This window comes from Rhagoletis pomonella, unplaced genomic scaffold, assembly GCF_013731165.1.
Source record: "Rhagoletis pomonella isolate Grant_MI unplaced genomic scaffold, Rhpom_1.0 Rhpom_scaffold_05197, whole genome shotgun sequence".
Lineage (NCBI taxonomy): Eukaryota > Metazoa > Arthropoda > Insecta > Diptera > Tephritidae > Rhagoletis > Rhagoletis pomonella.
The window spans coordinates 1,156-9,935 of NW_023463740.1; the positions used below are offsets into that span (position 1 = coordinate 1,156).

The 8,780-nt window shown below is 38.0% G+C and overlaps 1 pseudogene; it reads left to right on the forward strand.

Moving 5' to 3' along the window:
• The first annotated feature begins 1,194 nt into the window (after nucleotides 1-1,194).
• LOC118755051 lies at nucleotides 1,195-2,212 on the forward strand (annotated as a pseudogene).
• Nucleotides 2,213-8,780: the final 6,568 nt, after the last annotated feature.

The window sequence follows — 8,780 nt, forward strand, 5'->3', positions numbered from 1 at the left end:
CGTAAGGTGCTTACCTATTTTCCCAGTGGGAAGCTTGGGTGTTTTACCCCAAACATTTGAAGAGATATGCAATATGAAACTTTCAGTCAGTATGGGAGGTGCTACGCCTCTTTTCCAAAAACGTCCATTTCCAATTTGTATGGGAGGGGCCTTGAGTTATCGGACTTACTTTAAGTCTAAAACCATCCTTCCGAAATCCGTAGTAAGTGTACTAAATTTCGTTCTGATCAGAAAACCGGTTAAGGAAGTAGCCTATTTTTCAATCCAGGTCATAAACCATCTTTGAGCAAAATTTCTTGTTCAAACAGGTGGCAATTCTTAGAAAAGTAGCCTATTTTCCAGCCTAGGTCATAAGCTATCTGTGTGCAAACTTTCATGCAAATCAGTTCAGTCATTTACGCTTATTAATTTAATTAAACTTTCCAATACGTGATAACTCTTAAAATAGTAGCCTATTTTCCAACATAGGCCATAAGCTATCTATGTGCGAAATGTCATGCAAATCTGTTCGGTCGTTTCCGCGTATTAATTTAATTAAACCTTTTTTAACAGGTGGCAACTCTTCCAAAAAATTAGCCTATTTTCCACTGTAGGTCATAAGCTATCTGCTTGCAAAATTTCATGCAAATCCGTTCAGACTTTTCCGCGTATTAATTTAATAAAACTTTTTTAGCAGGTGGTAACTCTCAAAAAGGTAGCCTATTTTTCAACCTAGCTCATAAGCTATCTGTGTGAAAACTTCCATGCAAATCAGTTCACTCATTTCCGCGTATTAATTAAATTAAACATTTCTAACAGGTGGCAACTCTTAAAAAAGTAGCCTATTTTCCAACCTAGGTCATAAGCTATCCATGTGCTAAATTCCATGCAAATCCGTTCAGTCGTTTCAGCGTATTAATTTAATTAAACTTTTTTAACAGGTGGCAACTCTTAAAAAAAGTAGCCTACTTTCCAACATAGGTCATAAGCAATCTGTGTGCAAATTTTCATGTAAATCCGTTCAGTCGTTCCCGCATATTAAATAAACTAAAATTTTTTAACAGGTGGCAACTCTTAAAAAAAATAGCCTATTAAGCAATCTGGCCCATAAGCTATCCGCGTACAAAATTTCATGCAAATCCTTTCAGTCGTTTCCGCGTGATGAATTCCCAAACATCCAAACATACAAACTTTCACATTTATAATATTAGTAAGATTCGTTTTAATATTTTACTAATATTATCTGGGTTTACCACATTTATAGCTCGATTAGGAGCTATTTTCGAATTTGATTATTGCTCTTTCTACATCAAGACATTTAGGATTAATAATGAGAATTTTATCAATAGGATTTTATAAATTAGCTTTTTTCATCTTTTAACTCATGCATTATTTAAGGCTTTATTATTTATATGTGCAGGGGCTATTATTCACAATATACAAAATTCACAAGATCTTAGTTTAATAGGTGGATTAGGGGTTTACATACCTTTAACTACTTCTTGTTTTAATGTTGCTAATTTAGCTTTATGCGGAATACCTTTTTTGGCCGGATTTTATTCTAAAGATATAATTTTAGAAATTGTTTCGTTAATAATAATAATAATAGATTGGCGCTTACACATATGTTAGTGTTTGGCCGAGCTTCTCCTCCGATTTGTGGCGTGCGCCTTGATGTTGTAACACAAAGCGGAGGGACCTACAGTTTTACGCCGACTCCGAACGGCGATTGTATTTTTATGAGAAGCTGTTTTTCATGGCAGAAATACACTCGGAGGTTTGCCATTGCCTGCCGAGGGACGACCGCTGTTAAGAAAAAACCTTTTTCTATATTTTTTGCGATGTTGCTTTGACCAGGGCTTGAACCCAGGCCTTGCGGAGTGGAAGCGCGCACTGCTTACCACTACACCACAGCGGCCGTTAAGTTATATCAATTTTTTTTCTTTTTTTTATACTTTTTTTCTGCTGGATTAACAGTTTGTTATTCTTTTCGATTAATTTATTACTCAATGACAGGAGAATTGAATTGTGGTTCTTTAAATATATTAAGAGATGAGGGTTGAATTATGCTTCGTGGAATAAGAGGTTTATTAATTATAAGAATTATTGGGGGGAGAATTCTTAGATGATTAAATTTCCTACCCCCTATACAATTTGTTTACCAATATATATAAAATTATTAACTTTATTTGTTTGTATTGTTGAAGGATTTATAGGCTATATAATTTCTCATGTTTCTTTATTTTATTTAAATAAATCAATTAATAATTATTTAATTAGCTTTTTTTTTGGTTTTATATGATTTATGTCTTATATTTCTACTTATGGGATTACTAATTTTCCATTAAATTTAGGAAGAGTAGTTTATAAATCATTTCATCAAGGTTGCTCAGAATTTTTAGGTGGTCAAAATTTATACAATAGACTTATTAAATTTTCTAATTGAATTTTTTTCTTCATAATAATAATTTAATGTATCTTTTATTATTTGTTTTATGAATCATTTTTTATTAAAATTTTTTTTATTATTCTATTCAAGTAGCTTAAATTTAGAGCATAACATTGAAGATGTTAGGGTAATTAGATAATTCTTGGATGTAGTGAATTAATTTTTGTAATTAAAAAAAAAAATTATTTTAATTTTACAATGAAAATGTAATGTTTCAATTAAACTATATAAATAGAAGTATAAATGGAATTTAACCATTAAAAGGTAAAAGTTAGCAGCTTTTTCTTGAACACCATACCTCCTTAATTGGAGTATAAATCTCAATTCTATCATTAACAGTGATAAGCCTCTTTTTGGCTTCAATTAATAGAATAGTATTAATTGAAAATAAGGGAATTAAATTACCTAAAATTAGGTGGAAACTAATTGCAATAAATCTCTTCATATTCAATTAGTTAAGGTAGATTGAAACTTCAATACTTTTTGAATGCAAATCAAATGTTATAATTAACTACAACCCTAATTTGATCAATTTAATATCCCTTGATTTTATTCATGATATAACCCAATAATTAAAATAACAATAAAAGAACTGAAATGATTAAACAAACAACAAAAACAAATGTAATAGATGTAGATGTTCCCGAGGAAGAATGTAGCGCATTTAGAAAGAGCAGTCGAGTTGTGCGTTCCCCGCCACAAACTCCTCTGCAGGGAAAAGCCGGCACCACGAGCACGGAGAAAGCCGTCGACGTGGCGCAGAAGAGTACACCTTTGCAAACGACAACTCCCGGCAGCCGGGATGGTGGTCATCAAACGCCAGCTGTTGCAAACAGGGACAAGCATGCCACCGTAAGCTTGGGAACTTGCGGAGGCAATGAAGATGAGCAAATGGCCCAGATTCGGATCGTCTTGAAGAAGATGCAGAGTGCTGTCTACAAGCAGAAAAATGTGTCCATGGACATAAAAACGGGCATGGCCCAAATCGAGGAGAGCCTGAATATACTAAGCTACCTCCGAGAGCAGCGCCTGAGGGGGTCTACCCTTTCCGAGCTGCAGAAAACTGGCCCTGATTCGCAAAAGAGAGCTCGAACTCGATCGGACTCCCCTACAGGCGAGCCTGAAAAGAAAAAAATACTAATAATAATAATAACAGTAGTAAAAATATAAAAATAAAATAAATAATAATAATAATGCACAGAAAACCGTACCAGATAATCAATGGAAAACGGTTGGAAAAAGCAGAAAGCCCAAGCCAAGGCCAGCGCCAGGTGAACCCTTGGTCAATAAGGGTGAGGCGACCAGCCGCAAAAAAAAGAAGAGGGTGAAAAAAAAGAGTCTCGCCAAACTAATCATTAAGGCAGCTGAAGGCAAAACCAATACAGAGGTGCTGGGAACGATACGTGGTAAGCTCCAACCTGAGAAGACGGAGACCGTAATTCGATCTTTTCGGAAAACCCACGAAGGCGGCGTGCTCATCGAAATGGAGCGCTGTGGCCACCACTCAGCATTCAAGGAAAATGTGTGCACTGCCATTGGCCAGCTTGGAGATACCCGTATTCTCACTAGATGTTTACGTCTAGAAGTTCTAGGCATGGACTGCCTAACCACGGCCCCAGAAGTGGAGAACGCTATACACGGGGAATTAGGAGACAAGATGAATGGCCAACTTCGCGTTTCTCTCCTCGCTGTAAACTCGCGAGAACACAGAATGGCCGTGGTGGAAATTGACGAACTGTCAGGCCGGACTCTTATTGAAAAGGGGAAGCTGCGAGTAGACTGGATTATCTGCCGCGTCCGCGAGCGCGCGGATGTGCAAAGGTGTTTCCGCTATATGGGGTATGACCACAAAAAGGCGGCATGCAAAGGCCCAGATAGAAGCAGTGCATTCTGGAAATGTGGTCAGCAGGGCCACATAGCCTCTGCATGTAAAGAAAGCCCAGCTGCTACCTGTGCTCGGCAGGAGATGGACAGAAAAATGCCAATCACCTGCCCGGGTCAGGAGCGTGCAAGGCCTTCAGGGATGCCCTTTCTGAGGCTAAGACAAAGCTTGGGAGAATATGATTAAATTTATACAAGGCAATATGAACAAAAGTAGGGTAGCTGATGGCCTGCTGGACCAATTGGTTCTTGTACAAAGAGCAGACGCTGTCATCATCAGTGAACCCTATAGAACAAAGGAAACCTGGCATGTTGACCAATCCGGCTCGGCCACGATATGGATTGCTAACCCCAATAATCGCGCAGAGAGCAGCGGGGTCGGACGCTGCTACGTCTGGGTGAAAATGGCACAAATCACTATGGAGAGCTGCTACCTGTCTCCAAACGACCTTGAAGACGAATTGCGCGATATAACCGGCCACATAATTGTTGCTGGAGACTTCAATGCAAGAGGCGTTGAATGGGGTATGCCCCAAACAAACACCAGAGGAAGACTGGTCTTTGGAATGGCAGCCCGCATTGGCCTGACCATCCTCAACATCGGAACGACCCCTATATATCGAAGGCCGGGTTTTCGATACTCTATCCCTGACATAACCCTGGTCTCACAAAGCCTTCTTTGAAGGACTAACGGATGGAGAGTGATGGAAGACCTGAGTGGTAGCGACCACAACTACACATCACCTTCCAAGTCACTGACACAACGCGAGGGCAAACACGTAGTATCCCTCGCAGGAAACCAGGATGGAACCCGTCTAGGGTCGATATTCGCAAGTTCGATGCATCATTCCTAGCAGATTCGCAAGGTATTTCACCCACAACGGGAGAGATCCACAAGAGGGAGTCTTGCACTAAGCTGGTCGCAGAAACCATGCGGTGCATTCACCGGGCATGCAAAGCCTCAATGCCACAGAGGAGAGCATGGTCAAGTAAAAAGCAGGTATACTGGTGTAATGACCGAATTTCTGAGCTGCGAAGGGCCTGCCATAGAATGCGGAGACTCGCAACGCGTGCTCGTGGTAGACCTGAGGCGCTGACCAGAGCAGCAGCCTGCAAAAGCGCTAAGAAAGCACTTGGGGCCGAGATACAGAAGAGTAAACAGAACTGCTGGAAAGCGCTATGCGACGAAGTGGATCGCGATCCCTGGGGCCAGGGATACAAAATAGTGATGAAAAAGTTCCATACATTATCGCAAGCGATGGATGATGTCCGAGTTAAGAATATAGTGGATGCGCTATTTCCCACACACCCACTAAGAGCCGATACAGTGTTCGTCGAGGAGCAAGCCGAGGCACCACTGTTTTCGACAGACGAGCTGAAGCTAGCCCTGCGAAGCATGAAAGCCGGCAAGGCTCCAGGCCCAGATGGCATACCAGCGGAGACAATCAGGTTAGCAGTGAAAACGAGCCCTGATCTCCTGCTCAACATGTACAACAGCTGCCTTAGGGCCCGGGTCTTCCCAAGCCAATGGAAGAAGGCGAGACTGGTTGTAGGTATTTATTTTAAATAACAAAACTTATTTCATTTTCTGTTGTACACAATTTGAGAAAAGTTTGAATAATAAAATTTTCTATTTGATTGACGAACCACAAAAATCACATAAATCTAAAATTTCCAAAATTACAAAGTTGAAATGAACACAGTACAATAAAAGGTAATAACACAAATACAGACCCTACAATACTCCCCCTTCTAGAGAATTAATGTTATATAAATTAAAAGTAACTCGTTTCTTATTTGATGTTGTGTTATTCATTGTATTAGTTTTTGTTTCTGGTATTAGTTCTGTTTCAATGATTGCTGGTTTTAGTCTGTCTATCGGAATTGTTTTAACCTCATTATCTACTTCAAGTTTGAAATATTTTTTGTTTTTTTCAACAACCTTATAAGGTCCTTCGTATGGTTGTTGCAATGATCTTTTATTAATAACACGCATAAAAACAAATTTACAAGTCTCCAAATCCTTTGGTATATATACACCAGTATCAGAATTTTGATTATGCCTTAAATTTGATTTAACATTTTTAAAATGTTCCCGTAAATTACCTAAAACTTCAATTGGGGAAAATTTTTCTTCAGATGGAACAACAAGTTCACCGGGTAGGCGTAAATTTTGCCCAAAAACCATCTCAGATGATGTGGCTGAAATACTTTCTTTATACATCGATCGTAAACCAAGAAGTATTATCGGCAGCTCATCATACCAATTGTTGATTCCATTTCTAGCCATTATCGTAGCTTTTAACTGCCTGTGAAACCGTTCTACCATACCATTCCCTTGAGGATGATATGCAGAAGTTGTAACGTGATGACTACCAAGCAATTTTGTTAGTTCCGAAAACAATTTTGACATAAACTGAGTACCCTGATCTGTAGTGATTTTTAACGGTACCCCAAAACGTGAAACATATTCTCTAAAAAATTTATTTGCAACCACTGCCGCTGAAATGTCCTTTAATGCATATGCCTCGGGCCAACGCGTGAACCTGTCAATTATTGTAAAAATGTAACGATGTCCTTTCGATACAGGAAGAGGTCCAACAATATCTAAATGAATATGATCAAATCTACTTTTGGGAATCGGAATTTTAATTACTGGAGATTTTGTGTGACGATTAACCTTCGATTTTTGACAATTTATACATTCTTTTGACCAAATATTAATTTCTTTGTGCATTTTTGGCCAATAGTACTTTTTAATAATTAGACGACGTGTAGCTTTTGTACCAGGATGTGTAATGCCATGTAGCATATTAAACACTGTCTTGCGTAAACAATTTGGAACAAATGGCCTAGGATTCTCACCTGTCATTTCACACCAAATATTAAAATTTAAAAGTGGAATTTGAATTAATTTAAGGTTATGTGATTTGTCTCCAGATTTTAATGTGTTTAGTTCCTCGTCCTGTTTTTGTTCATTTTGTAAAACTTTGAAATCCAGTTATGTACCCTTAATTGCATCAACTTCGAAAGCTCGAGATAATGTGTCAGCTATAATGTTCTCCTGTCCTTTAATATATCGTATGTCATTAGTAAATTGTGCAATGAATTCCATATGTCTAGTTTGTCTCGGACTACGTTCGGTTTTTGAACTCAAAGCATATATCAAAGGCTTGTGATCCGTAAAAACTGTAAATTGTCGTCCTTCTAAAAGATAGCGAAAATGTTTAATGTTCAAATAAATAGCTAGCAACTCCCTGTCAAATGCACTGTACTTAACCTCAGATGGCGAAAGTTTCTTAGAAAAGAAAGCTAGTGGCTCTGATTTGTTATCAAACGTTTGATGTATGACACCACCAATTGCCGTATTAGATGCATCCACATTTAAAGAGAGTTTGGCATCTTTGTTAAAATGATTTAACAATATCGTAGACGCAAACTTTTCTTTAATACATTCAAAGGCTTTATTTGTTGTGTCATCCCAAATTAAGGACTTGTCACGTTTCTTAGTTGTTCGATTGATTAAATCGTAGATAACTGCCGTAAACTCAGCTAATTTTGGTACATATCGATGGTAATAATTAACCATGCCTATAAATTTCTGCGCCTGTTTAATAGATTTAGGACGTTCAAAACTACGAATAGCTATCACTTTTTCATCAGAGGGTCTAATTCCTGCCCCAGAAATATTATGTCCTAAAAGGTCAACACTTGTAACACCGAAAGTACATTTACTTGGTTTAATATTTAACCCGTACTCTGTTAGGCGTTGGAAAAGTATACGGAGATCTTTAAAATGCTGTTCTTCATTTTCACTTGCAACCAATAGATCATCAATATATGTAAAAACAAAATCTAAACCACTAACTACTTCATTAATAAATCTTTGAAAAGTTTGCGCTGAATTTCTTAGTCCGAAAGGCATTCGTATAAATTCAAACATACCGAAAGGTGTCGTTATTGCAGTTTTATAGATATCCTCTTCTGCCATTGGAATTTGGTGGTAGGCCCTTACCAAATCTAATTTCGAAAATATATACTTATTTCTGAGATTCATGTTAAAATCTTGAATATGAGGTAAAGGATAACGGTCCGGTACAGTCACAACATTCAGTCTCCGAAAATCACCACAAGGACGCCAGTCATTCAGTTCTTTTTTAGGTACAAGATGCAGTGGAGATGCTACACAAGAATTTGAAGGTCTACAAATCCCTGTCCTCACTAAAAAATCGAATTCAGTTTTGGCTACTTTAAATTTAATCGGATCTAAGCGCCTTGGCTTAGAGAATGGCAGATTTCCTTCAGTAAAAAGTCTGTGAACCGTAGAATGTTTAACCGGTTTCGAATAATCTGGTTCAGCGATCAAAGAAGGAAACTCCTTCAACAATCTTGTATACTTGTTCTCTACTACGAAAATTTTTGGAAGCGAAATGTTACAAACACATGAAACTGTGTTAACCGAAAGACTTGT